The following is a 16,856-nucleotide window of genomic DNA, read 5'->3' on the forward strand; positions in this document are numbered from 1 at the left end:
TTTCCATGGCAAGGGCCAGTCGTTCTATGCAGCAACCATTACAGCAGCTACAAAGCCAAGGCCAAAAAGGTGGTTTAAACAAATGTCGTAATTTATTGCTGGAGAAATAAAAAAATAACAGTCCTGTAACTGCATTCGTTAATTGTCCAAAGGGAAATATCGACGAACAAAATCTTAGTAATCAAACGTAATACATTGCAGAAGGGGCAACAAAAATCTTTGAGTCATATCCTCAAGCAATTAGTCTGGGTTGCAACATTGTCAACACCCAAGGCACTTTACACAATTGGACATTTGTGCAGGTAATGTTGCCACAAAAGCTTTTATGTGAGCAATTTCTTCTCCAATTTAGCCTTACACGATGCAGGTCCTACAACTGCGAAAGATGTATGTACAGTACCATAGTGTATTGTGGCATGGCTCGTAATTTGTAGTGTTAAGGATTAATGGATTGCAGGTAATGCGATCCTGTAACCACATTATCAAAGGCAGAAAGTGGTAATCAGTATCACTACTCTGGTTTCAGCCTGTAATCAGATTATCATTACTTAGTGTCCAGTGGCTTATTCGTTCTCTTGATTATTTTCGTTTTGAACAATTCATATTTATTAAAACAAATATATGAATGGGGTAATGATCATATGAACAGCTTTGGTTAATGCAAGGATAGTGGCTGCAAATGCTTGTAGATCACAACGTAAAAAGTCAAGGTGCAGTCCTGAATTAATTGCTCACGCCATTGCTAGCAGAAACACCTCCAAGAGAGGGAGCGCCAGAGAGTCCTTATGAAGGGCATTTGGTCTACTCTTCCACACTGGTCAAACGCCTGGGAAGAGGTGGTGGCACTCACAATTTACCCCACCACACGTGACCTACAGATCGACTAACTGTGACGTAACGATCGATTTATAATGCTGGACAGGCAGGGCCAATGGGGGTGAATGGGGGTGATTTATGAAAATTACACCATTATGTAAACTGCCACGCCAGGAGATCAAACCATACGACCCATGGATTATTCATCCAATGAGCTACCCAATACAGCATGGCAGAACCCTCGATCGCACTGGAAAAAGAACGCCGTTTAGTCGTATATTTTAGGTTAAATCAACAACATTTAGATTAATTGAAAGCAACTGATCATGAAGACATTCAAGTAACCTGATTACGTTACGTCATTATCAACATGGCAATGCATTAAGTTGCTTTCATAACCTCAGGCACACACAGGCTGAACACTTTTCAGCAGTAGCTTTATCAACGCTGATAAAGCCAACATTTATTTCAGTTTCCATCGCCACGACACGCCGTAATGAGCACCACTCAGATTCACCAGCAAAGAATATAGGCGAGTCAAACAAAGCAAGCGTGTTCATTTGACTGCACGTGACACAATTTCATCGTGGAGACGTTAACCAGACATTGTGCGGGCGTAAATTGTGGGGATTTCCGTCAACCCCTGGACTGTACCTCTGGCAAGGCGATAACATTTCCAAGCACTTATGCAAACTCATTTTGAACAAAAATTCTAACCTCACCACATTACAGCCCAAGGTAAATGAAATTAAGTATTTAAAGCACTGCCGACGTACTTAGCTCGACAATCATGTGTCAACCGTTGCAAATTCATTTTGTTTTACCATCATCATCAGCAGCAGCAGTCATATTATCAATCCACTTGCTTGATGAAGGCCTCCCAAAGCAGGCCCTCATAAACCCGGGATGCTGCAAACCACCCAGCAGCCGCAACACGAGCCGACTTCGTCATTGCACCCACGTAGTGGACGTCCTCTCAGAGGTATTCCATCCCTTTGATTGCCAAGTCGATCGGTGGTGTCGACCATCGGCCATCATCGAATGTTCAACTAATGTTTCCCCTGCCTCACGATGGCATTCCATGTGTGCGCATTTTTTGGTGGGTTCACGCTTCTTTGCACGAATTTAAAAAATGTCGTGAAATTTTCTTCCTCAATGTTCGTGTTTACATTTTTTTTTCATAGTGTGCGGAAATTCCTTGCTATTTTTCATTTTTAAGGGAGCCAATGAGCTTCGAATTTCTGTGCCAAGAAATATTGTGTCTGTTCGTCTCTCCGTATAAGGACACTTAAAATGTGTTCAGGAAAACTATTAAACCTCCAAAGAAATCATGACTAAACTTACCAAAAATATGAATTCCTTGATTATTACATCTTTTTTAGGGGGGGGGGGGCAAGATTGCCAAATAAGTGCTTTCAGAGAAGTGTTTTTGGACACATCAGTGATGTGCTGTGTACCATAATAACTGGCGGTTGCTTGCTTTAGAGGTTCACTCACTTTAAGGGAGGGTTGGTGGTTCGTACAGGGATGGGGCAATCACGTGCAAACAACAGAGTTAGTACAGAAAGTTATATGTCTGTCCGAACTGTATGCAGTTTGAACATTCTACCATCATATACATTTCTCACACACGTGATGAGAACAAGAGCCGAGGAGACAAACGTCCAAAGAACATTTTTTTCCAAGAAGAAAAGTGTCGAGACTCGGCAGTCAAGGATTGTGAAGGTAAGAGCATTGGTCAAAGAATTTAAAGTGTATCCACACTCACGTAAGCATTGCGTGATGCTCATCTCCTTTCACCCTGCCGAACCGGTGATGGAAATGTGACATTCCTCAATCAGAGATCGTCCCTCCATCGGACACTACTTGACTTCCTACGGAGAAAAAATTCTACGTATTCACTCCGCCACTTATGATGGGTAAAATAATAAAAATTTAAAAAGAGCAATTGCTTGCTCATGCCACTGCTGGTGTTCGGGATTCCCCTAGAGCGAGCTCTAAACAAACACTCTATAGAGGGTATTTGGCCTATTCTAGCTAAGATGTTTTGAACAAGGGCGGTGGTGTCCACACTTTACTTCACCACACATGAGATCACATTTAAGAGATCAAATTTAAGCGGATTACAAGTCCAGTGTCCTAACTAATGCACCACAACAGCCAACATGGACTTCAATTTTACAATACATTAAACAAATTTCATATGACATTAAAATATGGCCTTTGATTCAATTGTGTACATGCAAACACATTGCACGATGCTCTGGTTTCACTGAAAGCAGGTGTCCCTGTGTTCACGCAGACATGTTTATTCCTTTACTAGAGTGAGCTGCTTTTCCGTGATTATGAACTTTAACATAATGGACTTTTGTTGAAAATAATAATTATAAAACGTTAAATCACACAAATTCTTACTGAACATGATACTCTTCTCAATCCTAACCGCATGTGACAAATATTTATTACTTTGCGCTGGCTGTGTAATTTATTTACACAGTCCAATATTTCCAGAATCTGAAACATGGCAAATTAATAAATAGCAGAAATAAATGGGGGCAGAGAACGGAAGGAGGGAAATGAATACAAAATTGAAGGAGAGTTTTTTTTTTTTACAAGTGCTGTTGTGAATGTTACATTTCTCCCGAGATCAGTTTTAATTCGAAATAGGAATGCAAGTGATTTGATAGGGATTTCCAGCCCTTAATTGCAAGACTAAAGAGGGAATATTTGTTTCTATTGGGGCAGATATTTGGGAGAGGGGGGAAGAGCCCCAAAAAAAGCAACTATTGTGGATTTTAGGTGTAAGCTGAAGGTCGGGCAGTCTTGCAATGGGACGTTTATATGTAGAGCCGCAGAGTGATTGTGAAATGTTTTTTTTTTATTTCTGGCAGGGAATGATAATTTATTTTAGTACGGGAGTCTTTGCTGCCGCAGTATAAGCAAGCCCACGTTTGAGAATAGTAAACGGTAAGAGGCAGCAGAGCTAAATTACATCCACCTTTGGAGCTGTGAATAATTGAAGGGGAAAAAATTCACAGCATGTGCACACACGCGCGCACACACACAACAAAGATTGCTTGGTTGAGCCTTGTGGGCTGCAGGGGGCAGGTGCTATTAGTGAGCTTCTATTAAAGGCGGCGTTGCACATGAGGGGGTGGTTTAGCCAGGGCCATGCCCAACCGCCTTTGTTTCCACAGTGCTGATGTTGGATAGCTTTTCCTGCCAACATATTCCACCAAGCACACGTGAGAATAATCCTCATAAAAATGAAATGCATGTGAGACAATATAAAACACGTATGTGAGATACAGGGACAAAGCTAAACTTCCTGAAGACACTTTGAACGTACAACACACGATCACACTTCAACAAATGTAGGCAAGCGGGACACATCTGAATTAAGTCTTACAAAACAATGTTTTAGTGGGTACCAAGTCATGTAGGGTATACACAAGGAATGTTACTAAAACCTGGTGTTTACACACTGGGACAGGTTAAGATAATTTGTACTAGGAATAGGTTTTTGAATTCGTGTTTTTTTATATTGTATTTTTAGGCCAGATTTCAGATTTCAATATTAATACGTAATTGTTTTTTCATGGAATATCTTTGATTTTGTATGCTCTACATTTCCTTAATGTTCATAATTGTAACTGTTTGTAATTCAATTGTAATATGAACGAAAGTGGCAATACATATACTCAAAATAATGTCACGTGATGGCACCTTTGTAGAAAAGGCACGGAAAAGATGTCGGAGAAGTGACATCACTTCCTTTCACGTCATATTTCACATAAACCCCCCCAAATGATGTCTTGGGATGACGCGGAATTTCATACCTTAGGCCCGATTTTCAAATGCACCCCTGTTATCTACTGAGCTGATATGCAGTGGATATAAATTAAACTGGGCCTTTGGTATCACAGAGCAGCGCATTAACTCCTGTACCGAGGTCGCTCCTATAAACATAAACTCTGCAATGTGCAGATCAGTGGATGTTAAACTGCGCCAAGAATCCAGTGACCACATTAAATTCTTGGCCATGCATAGTAACTTTGATAACTGTTATCTGAATCTGGCTCCTCTTGGCAAACTGGAGCCTCGTAACTTTATACTGGGTAGTGCTGGGGTTACCGGTGCAAGATAATGCCACTTTTGAAACTCCACAATGAGTGATGAGGAAATGTGAATACCGCAAACACCGCTACTCGTTCAGTCGATCATGGAGATGCTGACATTTTAACCTTTTGTCTTAATAGTCAATCACGGGGTGACACTCATTTTGATCAATAATAAATGTTTGGATGAGGCCAATTATGATTCACAATATCGGCTATGAAACCCTACGTGTTATAAGTACAATTTTGGCAATTTACTAAGTTAATTTGTTTTAATTCAAATTACATTAAACTCAACTCTAAACATACAGTCATGAACTATTGCATTTACAATCAGCATGCTCACGGTGAGTAATGTGCTCCATCATTACGTTGAGATTCAATGGCTGCTAATCGCACCCCCACACTCAGCCCCTCTTCAATGGAGTATACCTATCTGATGTACGATTTTGAAATGGGGCTTCTGTCACGCATGGGGCTCCTGTAAATAGTACATGGCATTGTCAATCTATAGGTTAAGGGTCAAACTAGTTTCGTGATTTCAATATCATAGTCGTAAACATTTACATTATTTCCAAATAATATGCTTTCAATGTTCGTAAAAGTTGGTGGGGCAGTCTAGGAGGAGTTTTCTGGTAACATACGTACACATTAGTCATTCATGTAAGAAGACAGTTATTTTCTGGATGAAAATGATGATGAACTTTGTGCACACAGCATGCACCAATTACCAAATTAGAAACACTCCCGCACAGTCTGCATTCTGCCGTGGTGTAACAGTGAGCACACTGGCCTTGCAATCCAGACGTTGCCGGTTTTATTCTATCTCCGGGTGCGGCAGTTGAAACAATGGTGCAAGTTTCTTAACCACCCCCGCCTCCGCCACCATCACTGCCTCTGTCCACCCAGCGAAGTTAGTCGATTGGCAAGTCGCGCGTGATGGGTCAAAGTGTGTATACTTCCATTTCTTCTAGGACGTCTGGCTAGTTTAGAAGAGGAGGCCAAAATACCCTTCCAGAGCGGGGGTGGGGGGGGGGGTCTCCATAGATCCCCCTGATGGTGGCACTTCCGCCTGAAGAGACTTGAGGCAACTATTGGAGGGTTGCACCTTTACTCACAAGCTGATGGCTTGGGCCATTGTCAAAGGAATAACATTTTGAAATTTCATTACCATTTGCAACTTTAAGGCATCCAAAACACACCATTGCCAAGCCAATACCCAGAAGGTTAAAAACAACGTGCGTAAATCAAACCACTTTTACAAAATGGAATACACCGCAGTGTGAAAATATCACAAATCTTCAGGCAGTAAAGTGAACGTTAAATGTCGATGCGATATTCCGAATCAAACACGCATTATACAAGAACAAAATTTCCTCATACTTGGACCGATTATGTATGCAACACCTCGCAGTGTTTTAAATAACAATAATTTAGCACATTGATGGTCCGCATATAAAATAAAAGGCAAATTTATAACTGAGGGGTGGGATCGACGGCAAGAAAAATGTAGCGGAGGAAAAAATACCAGCCCCAAAGTAAACCCTTGGGAATGAAGAATAATAGAGGGACATTGCCAAATGACACAATTAATTAGGAGCTCCAAGACGTGGAAAAAGAGTCCAGCTCAGCCAAGTGACACAAGGTTCACCTGTTCGGCTTGCACTCGATACTCGCCAGGCAAGCCAGCCAGTTTAGCGAGCCTCGTGAATTCATGGCTTGAAGTTTAAACAACGTATACACCTATTGTTTAGCGTTCCTGCACATCATTCTGGAAATTAAGAGTGCTACAGTGAATTTGCCGTTGAAGAGACTCGCCCCAATCGGGGAAATGTAGAATTTCCATCAATTTGGACAAGGGTGAAAACAAAACAAAAAATGGAGTTTACAAGATTGCAGAGGAAATTGTGCAATAATGCAATGCCCTTCGAAAAAATGTGCCTTGAGACTTGGTGAGCATTTTTAGACGAGGATTGTTAAAAGTACGAATTTATAAATATAGCCATGTGGTGCAGTGCTCAATTCACCATTAGCCGATGTCAGTCCTCTGCTGGATGAAGACCCCCAAAGCTGTCACCATCCCTCATGAGCCTGCGATGTAATAATCCAACCAGGACCTGCACCACGAGCTGATTTCATGTCGTCTAACAATTCGTTGAAATCCCAGTTGGGGGTGAACTGAATTTAGGATCCAACTTGGTACACAGAACGAGCATCACTCTCAGAGCAGTGAACAATGATTGCTTTACAGGGAGACTAGCTCCTGCCATAGTAATGCTCATGTTTCAGACAATGGTTCAGGGCTGACATCAAATGTGAGCATCAGCCAATGCTCGTTTGAGCACGGAGGCACCAACTTAACCTCACCTTTAAATCCCCCCTTCACCCAAAAAAAAACAAGGGCTTAAAAAAAATGAATTTCAAGACGCAGACTCTCACGAGTGAAACCCCCTCCCCCCAAAAGAATCATCATAGTTATTATTGTAAAAAGACACTGTGGTCAAAAGGTAAAAAGGGATTCCCATGACACCGGTTCCGAGAAAGAGTTGGAATATCAGAGGGTTGAGCAAATGAGCATTGCACACAGCACAGTGGGTTGAATTGTAAACGGATTTCGTGAACTGCAGACAGAGCCCAACAAGCTTCCAATGGCGGTACCCTGCAGCATAGCTTTCAACAAGATCGCAGCCTTCCAAGCTTATGTCAAAATCAAAAACTACACATAACACAATAGCGCACTGTGATCGCGTATAAACATTTCGGCCGTATCGCTTAACGATAGAGCTGGGAACGATTCCGTGTAAATGCCGAGCTGAAGTTTATGCTGATGAAATATAACATTAGGATTTAATTGCCGTTACCATCGCGTCAATTTATTTAAATATGTTATTAAACAGAAATAAGAATCTGTATATATTGCGCTGCTGTTTTGAAACACGAGTTGGTAAGTAAAATACACTTAACAACATAGTTTGTTTAATTAAAAAAACAATTAAATATAGACACACACATGGATAAATGACATATTTTAAAACGTCCACTTTTTAAAAATGAACGAATTACAACATTATTTAGCTTTTCGATTTAAAGCTTTCGTGACTGCAGGGATTCATCTTCTTGGTTCTGTACGTGACTTTACCGAAAGAACCAAGAAGATTATTTAGCTTGTTTAACACGTAGGTTTTCGCGACCAATATCATCCATAATGGAGGTGTTTGGGTTAGATCGCGTAAATATATAAATGAGTCGTTAAAACCCGCCACCACCCGACACAGCCAACTCGTAAGGTTTGTCATCAGAGAAATATTAAATTCTCCAAAATACAACTGTCAGCAGTAGCAGAACACGCGTGCCAACAAGGGACACTCAATTGGTTTTGATAATGTTGAAGTTTTTGTGCAAAACTAGCCACTATTGGTCAAGACTAATTAGATAATCTATCGAAATTGAAAGAAATCAAATTACTTTAACCGTTCGGATAGCTACCGCCTTAGTGCTGCGTGGAAGCGAATCATCAAATAATACATTATTTAAATGCATGCTTACAAAGGGCAGCTTACTTCAATAGGAATTACCGTTGGTAGGGCTATTTTATTAAACACATTAGACAGGAAGGACAAGTTCAAAGGGCTCGCATAATGCACATGCATCATGTACGTTGCCTCAGTAATCCCCCCCCCCCCACATTGTGCAAGAGCGCAGAAGGGTGGTCAACACATCTACGCCTCTATATAAGGAACTAAACAGTAAGACTTCTCCACAAATCTGTCTGTCGCCTGATGAAGCTAGTTGTAATTACTGGCGAAACGTCGTACTCAGATTGTAAATGTTGTCGCTTGGCTCTCCAACACACCGGTTAGTGCTGTACTAGTACACTACACTATACACTACATTACTCTACACTATACACTACACACTAGTGCTGTACTAGTGACGAATTGCCACATTCTGTTGACGTGACAACCCTTACTAGTTGGCTGTGTAGGGTGGTTGTGGGTTTTAACGACACATTTATATATCTACGCAATCTAACCCAAAAAACCTCTATTATGGATTGTTTAGCTTCTTAATTGTGCCCATGTGATAACAAGAAGCGTAATTTTATCTTGCCGCAGTTCCAGAGAGTGCTGTGTGTTCTTGTTGGATCGTAAATACATCAGGCAGAAGCGGTGGTCCGCATTGTTCCAGGGATACTGTGAGACTCATCTTAGAAATTTTAAAAAATGAATGAAAGCAAAAGTGCAGTCCTGCAATTGCTCGCTCACACCACTGCTGGAGGATGGGCCTCCACGAACGGGGTACTCTAGACAACCCCCCGATAAGCTTTTTTGGTCTACTCTTCCACCCTGGCCAGACATCTTAGAAGAGCTAGACATACCCACAATTTACCCCACCGCTTGCGACTTGTCGATCGACTAACTGTGGTGCACCCATGTATTTCACTGCTGGATGGATGAGGGCGGTGGGGATGAATAAACTTGTGCCATTGGTTCAACTGCCACACCGACAGATTGAAATCGAACCGGCGACCTCTGGTTTGCAAGTCCCGTGTGCTGTCCATTACACCACCAAGGCAACTCCCTAGGAACTGAAACAGATGCAGGATGAGTTATGCCACGTGGTCCACTGCAATGGACCCAGTTGCCAGAAAACCTACAGCTAACGTCATCATAATCATGCAGCTAAACACGTGCAGATCGCAGTAGATGTGTGTGTGTGCTGGAATGTGTAGGGAGCACAGGTGGTGAATCTACCAGGAAAACTCAGTCAGTTAACCCATGGCACCTGGGTCTGTTTCGTGACCTGCTGCCACCGAGCTGTCGAAAGTTCACGTGGCTTCAAAGTGCACCTAGCCTGGCTCAAGCCCGGTGGTGACGTCAAAACCACTTAGTGGCAAATGGCGGTTGTTGTTGGGTTTTAAAGGATCCTCCATACTAACCCTGCTTATATATATAAAAGTGGGGTGAGTTTCTAAAATCCCCCCGCCCCCCTACCTCCGTCCACCCAGCAGTATAAAACGCGTGTGGGGGGGGGGGGTAAAGTGTGGGTGCTCCCATCTCTTCCAAGACATCTGGCCAGTGTGGAGGATTTGATATAAAAAAAACTGCCCTCTAAAGAGGCTCTCTAGAGCTCCATCAAGTGGAGGCTCTTTGGCCAGCAGTGGTATGAGCCAGTAATTGTAGGGCACCTTAGAGTAACTCTAACTTAACCATTTTACATATAAGTATATCGTGATATATATAACCAATTTGTCGATGCTGAGGCGGGAGTTTGGGACTCAAACAAGTAGGTTGCAAGTAAAAAATCTGGATGGAGATCGACAGCCATTCATCGCTATGGGGTGTATAAAATAGGCGCCACTACATGGAAAGTCAACAGAGCTCATCCGGTGAAGAGAGTTGCCTATTCCAGAGGAAGGCCACCACACAGAGACGATCACCCCTCTCTGTTACCTGTGTTACTCTCGCTATGTATCTTGGTAATATCTGTCTGATAATATGTCTGTCTATAGTTTTCTGGTTAGATTTTATGTCGCTATTTCATTATACCTGATGATGATTGCTTGTGTTGCAATCGAAACGTCGTATTCTATTATTTAATTTCATTTATTATTTTATCTTTAGACGTGACTTAACCGAAAGAACCACATAATAATTCCTGCAGTCACGAAAGTTCTAAAAATTAAGATTGAACCACTTCTACGGGGAAGTTTTAAGCTTATCTTTTTTCTCTCTCTCTCTGGCGACTTGTTTTCTCTGCCTGTGTCCTCTTTAGAATGTTCACACTCAAATTCTAACTTTACAATCTTTGAAATGCGTGATCAACCAGGCTATGCGTTAATTGTGTGTTGACCGACCCTCTGTGTTGTATTACATTACATTTCGATATTTTACTAGGTTATTTAATTTTAGTGTGTCTTTCTCCTGATTTTCAGGCTTGCTTGCCGTGTAATCGTTCTTGCAGCACCAATTGATATGCTAATTTTTTCTCTACCCCCCTCCCTCTCTCTGCCTCCGCCCCCCCCCCTCTGTCTATTTAAGGCCACCACACAGAGACGATCACCCCTCTCTGTTACCTGTGTTACTCTCGCTATGTATCTTGGTAATATCTGTCTGCTAATATGTCTGTCTATAGTTTTCTAGTTAGATTTTATGTCGCTATTTCATTATACCTGATGATGATTGCTTGTGTTGCAATCGAAACGTCGTATTCTATTATTTAATTTAATTTATTATTTTATCTTTAGACGTGACTTAACCGAAAGAACCAAATAATAATGGCTCAAGACATCACTCCGAATGCCAGAGGTGGGACAAAGTCATTGTTATGCAAGTCCAAGTCGAGTCGCAAGTCATCAAATTCATGACTCGAGTCTGACTCGAGTCCAAGTCACATGACTCGAGTCCACATCTCATAGGTGGGACAAAGTCATTGTTATGCAAGTCCAAGTCGAGTCGCAAGTCATCAAATTCATGACTCGAGTCTGACTCGAGTCCAAGTCACATGACTCGAGTCCACACCTCTGCCGAATGCTAGTGTAAGCAGAGACAGCGACTTTGGGGAAATCTTCCATAGCGATGAAAAAATAAGTGATACAAAATATATAATAAGAGCTTACAGTGCTTTTGGATGAAGCCCCCTCCACGCCATATCAATCATTGGGGTCTATGGACCTTCCTACGTTAGAATGCTGGTCAGTGCGGGTTGCTGACGGCAGGGCCCAGGAGCGGTACAAAAATCACTCTGCCACTCATGTGAGCCATGACTGGGAAGATAATTCAGGTATCTGGGTTCATAACCACCGTGTCACCATCGCCCCCCCCCCCAGTCCATTACAGTGATGAGTTATTGCACCCCTATGCTGTATTCATTAGCGCAGATATCAAGTATTGGATTAGCTGTATCACTCAGAACTCTTTAAACCAACACCCTGAATATTCCTCTTGCCCATTAATTAGCACGATATATATATATATATTTAAAAAAACGAGTAGCCTACACAGGATGTTAGAGCAAGTCCTGTTTGCGAGCAACTATGATGGGCAGCACAGTGCGCGAGATTGTGGTGTGGTCAGTACCATGCTCAGCCTCCTTTGTCTCCCCAATTCTGATATCTCTTTTTTATACAAAACACCAGGTACTCAATTTAGACTGAGTCAAAAATAGAGGCATCCACGGACTGCTTCAGATAATATAATCACCACTGATGCTAGCCATTGGAAGGAATTATCTCAGGTCGCAATGACCACCCTACCACCACTCCACCTTATTTGCCACATCAATAACAACGTTGTTCTGTATTGACTTTAACAGACTATCGCAGCAAATGCTGTTAGTGAGCAACTATGAATGCTGGAACATGACACGAAGAGGTGGGTGGCCAGATTAACATCCGGCCGCTTCGTTCACCTCCTTGCTGATATTTACACACTGCACCAGGTACTCTTTTAAGGCCGAGTCAACCGAGGGGATGCCAAGGACCGGTTGAGATAATTGTCACTGGTGTTGGTGGCCACGAGCGAGAATCGAACTCAGGACCGGTGGATTCGTCGTGCAGTGCGCTAACCACTCTGCAATCCGGGGCCGTGACCTCGCTTTAGCAAAATGCCACCCCGCTGAACCACGGCCCGTCCTTGCAGCGCGAGGTGCAGAACGGCTGCCGCACGCTTTCAACGCGAAGACCTCCGACTGCCCCGGCCGCGAGAGTCAACATTCCGGCTGTCGGGAGTTGTGGGCAGGGGAAATGAGTGTGGTCCATCTGGGCCATCAGACTTCTCGCGTCAATCAGGCCACGAGCCTGCCTCAAAGAGAAGGGGAGATAACTGATTTATCCCGACTCGCCTCCCACCTACGCGCATTTAGTCTGCAGTGGCTCACAAAGGGCTTTTTGCTCCAAAGCCCCATATACCACCAAACCACGATTTAAACATTTAATTAAGCTTGTGCCGGAGGCCCAAGCTTAAACAGGCGTCTATGACGTCTCCTGGCCAAACCCCATTTGGTGGAGCCGGGAGACTGAATCCTTACCCTCAGGGCTCCTCCAGAAACAACAAAAACCACTACAGGTGGCCACGTGGAATGTTTAAATGCTCACTGCGGAGGAGAGGCTGCCACTCCTCTGTCGAGAGCTGGACCGGTACCCGCCTGGATCTATGTGGTATTCCGGAGGTCTGGTGGACTGGCTCTGGCTCCTGCCACCATGAGGAGTGGACAGTCCTCTACTCGGGGCAGGAGAATGGCAAACAACAGGGAGTGTCTCTTCTTCTGCTCAATAGAATGAAGGGGGCGTGGGAGTGTGGCGGTGAGGTGTGAGAAGCTGTAAGCCCCAGACTACTTTGGGCTCGCCTTTCCATCAACCAGAGGTGAGCAGTGTTGGTCGTGGTTACTTATGCCCCCACCGAATGTGAACATCCGTGGAGGGATGCAGGCAAGGCCGATGAGTCAGATGCCTTCGATGACTTCCTGTCACAGGTGCTAGCTAAAGTGGCCCCTCGGGATAGAGTCATCTTGTTGGGTGACTTCAATGCTCAAGTTGGGCATGATGCTGGCACCTGGTCTGGAGTGATTGTAAGGTATAGGCCAGATCAGTTTAATAACAACGGGAGGAGGCTGTTATATTTTTGTGCAGCCCATGAGCCTGTAATTACCAACATACTGTTCCGGCATCGGCGCAGTACTGAAGGCGATCCGGAGTCTGAGATCAGGAAAGGCACCGGGCAGAGATGATCTCCCAAGCGAAATGCTGAGGGAGGGTGGCGTTTGTGCAAAGACTGCCCTACATGACATCATAACAACAGTCTGGACCACTGGACGGGTTCTGCAGGATTGGAATGATGCCCTGGTGGTCCCCCTCTTTAAGAAGGGGGACCGCACAGACTGTAACAACTACAGGGGCATCTCACTCCTCAGTGTGCCGGGAAGGGTCCTGGCAAGGATTATTCAACATCGCCTTGCCAGGCACGCTGGGGAGAGGTTTGCAGAGCCCCAATGCGGTTTCAGGAAAGGGCGGTCCTGCACAGATGCAGTATTTTCTGTCTGTCTGCTACAGCAAAGGTGTAGGGAATTCCAAGAAGACCTACATCTCTGCTTTATTGACCTGTTCAAGGCCTATGATACCATTAGTAGGCCTGGGCTCTGGGTTGTTCTTCGTGCTTTCGGAGTCCCTGACCATCTGCTCATGGTCATTAAGGACCTTCATGATGGTGAGCCGGCCCGGGTAAAACTAGGTGGCCGGAAGTCAGAGCCATTCCCTGTTCACCTTGGGGTGCGACAGGGATGTCCTCTGGCTCCCACATTATTTAACATCTATTTCAACCACATAGTTTATGAAGCCTTCAATAGCTGTACCGGTGGAATTTCCATCTGGTACAGATACAAGGCTGATCAATGCCCAGGGGGGAGTCAAAGGATGGCTCCCTATTGCTCAACGATGTTCTGTATGCTGATGATCTGATAATTGCTGCTCACTCAGGAGGAGTTGGAGGTGCTGGTGCTGAGCCTGGAGCTTGCCACTAAGAGGTGGGGCCTTACCATCAGCCCCACCAAAACTAAGCACCTGCCTGGGTATTTTGTACCATCACACACTCTACCCCCACAACTCCCAATTGGTGATAGGGCAGTTGTGGAGAGAGTGGAGAGTTTCCCATACCTTGGCAGTGTGCTCATTACCGGCTCCAGTTTTACAGCAGAGGTCTCACTCTAAATCAGTGGAGCGGCATTATATTTTAATCGGTTGCATAACGCTGTGTGGAAGCTACCTGGTCTGTTACTCCGCACAAAGCTTCAGGTCTTCTCGGCCACAGTCATTCCCTCACTTCTCTACGCTTGCGAAACGTGGACCCCCCTAATAGAACATCTTCGCCAGTTAGAAACATTTAGGATGGCTTGCCGACAATCAATCCTGGGTTTAATTGGGCTGGATTGTGTGAGGAGCTCACAAATCCTTGAAAGATCTGGACAAAGTCCCATCGGTGAGCTCCTCCGGCAGGCAAGGCTGCGTTGGCTGGGTCATGTAGCCCGCATGCCCAGACACAGCATGCCTAAACAGCTTTTGTTTGGCCAGATCGAGGGGGCTAAATGGGCACGGCACGGGCTAGAAAAGAGATGGAGTGATGTGGTTTAAGAGGATGTGGAGCTGAGTGGACTTGCCGATGACTGGTACCAGCGGTGTCAAGATTGGGCGCTGTGGAGGAGGCTCGTGAAGGAAGCTACTGGGCAGTTGGAGGCAGTCGCCCTCCACCAACAATAGAGGGCGGAGGAATGACGCTCACAACAACGAGCGGAGCGCCGGGTGTCTAAAGCACAGCAAGTTGTCACAGTAGGGGGCACAGTTGCGCCAGTTAGTCGACCCGTGGCACCTGGTTCTGCACCGTGACGTCGTGCTCGCGGGCGTTCGACACTTCACGTGGCCTCAACGTGCACATAGCCTGGCAAAAGCGTCGTGGTGACGTCACCGCCACTTAGTGTTGTTGTGCTCCATATAAAAGGAGCGCAATTACAATTTACAGGTAAAGCCAGAATTAAACTGGGGTTCTGGTTCAGCAGGAAATTGGGGGAACTGTAACATTTCAAATGTATGTCAGAGACTTGATACATTGTTGGGGAACGGGTGAACATGCAATCTGTAATTGGTTTATGACTCGTGTTAAAGTATGCTCTAGTTTGGGTTGATAATACTAGGGGAGGGGGGTATAAAACACACACCAAACCCCAGGTTTCTTTTTGAAAGAGGCATTTATATAAGCCAACAATGCCACGAAATAATTTAAACTCCCGTGCGTGATATGAATCTAGCACTTGTCACTGGTACCGATTGTGGAATAGTGCGTTTGTAATATCGTCTCAACATTTTTTACGTGCAAGCGTTAACACAGTAGAAACACAGACATGTGCCATTGGAAATAATGAGTCTTAAGTAAAAACAGACCTCCGCCAACAGTCCCCTGTATAAAATGTTAAGGAATTAAGCATATGTACCGTTACAAAAAGATATAACCACCACCGCCATGACAACTTTAGTCATGTTTTAGTCTTTTACAATAACACTATTAGTTCCAGGTATTATAATATGATGTATGAAAGAACAGAATACATTTTCCATAATGATGGGAGCCTACAGACGCATTTCGTGGAACATTATGACAAAATGCTTAATGAGCAGTTGCACATATTTATTTAACCGTTAAAAGTGATGTGGTAATGACATCTATCTTGGCTGGTATTTAAAGAAAAATGTCGTTGAAAATTAGACTTAAACGACATCAACAGCATCAGCAGATCGAGTCACCCTGGGTGTGGCTTGTTTAGGGGTTGCCTGCCTTCGGAAGGTAGGATGTCATGATGGCCGCCATTTATAAAGGGGCCAGAGTAATGTATTGACTTGATTGGCATATCAACTTAGCTCAATTGTAATATAAAAAATTTTTTGCGACAAGGCTCTAAAATGCGACCTCTTTCAATGAACAGTTTATCTACAAGTTGTTTTTATGAAACAGTCAGCTATAATGATCGTTTTCAAACTGTCACATTTGTGTTACCATTCGTGTTGTAGTTTATTATATATATTTTTTACAAATCAGTAAACAAATACACAATTATGTCCAACAAATGTCGAGATGAATAATACCTAGGCATACGCAAACCAAATAGTAACTTGTTTACGAAACACGTGAAGCCACTGTTTGCCGTTTCACACTGACAGGGCACGTGCTTCTGCTCGTGGTCCCTCGTTAAGGCTGGCTCAGCACAAGAGGGGGTAGCGCACCATGCCTTTCGCCCATCCACATACAGGACCGGCTATTCACTTAAAGCCGAGCTAACCCAAGTGGGATGCTGTCAATTTTTAATGGTTAGAACAGCTGGATTTGCAACCCGGGGGTCGCCGGTTCGATCTCCCGACGTGGTCGGTGAAAACAATGGGGC

The sequence above is a fragment of the Lampetra planeri genome, chromosome 14 (genome assembly GCF_965212315.1).
Source record: "Lampetra planeri chromosome 14, kcLamPlan1.2.h2, whole genome shotgun sequence".
Lineage (NCBI taxonomy): Eukaryota > Metazoa > Chordata > Hyperoartia > Petromyzontiformes > Petromyzontidae > Lampetra > Lampetra planeri.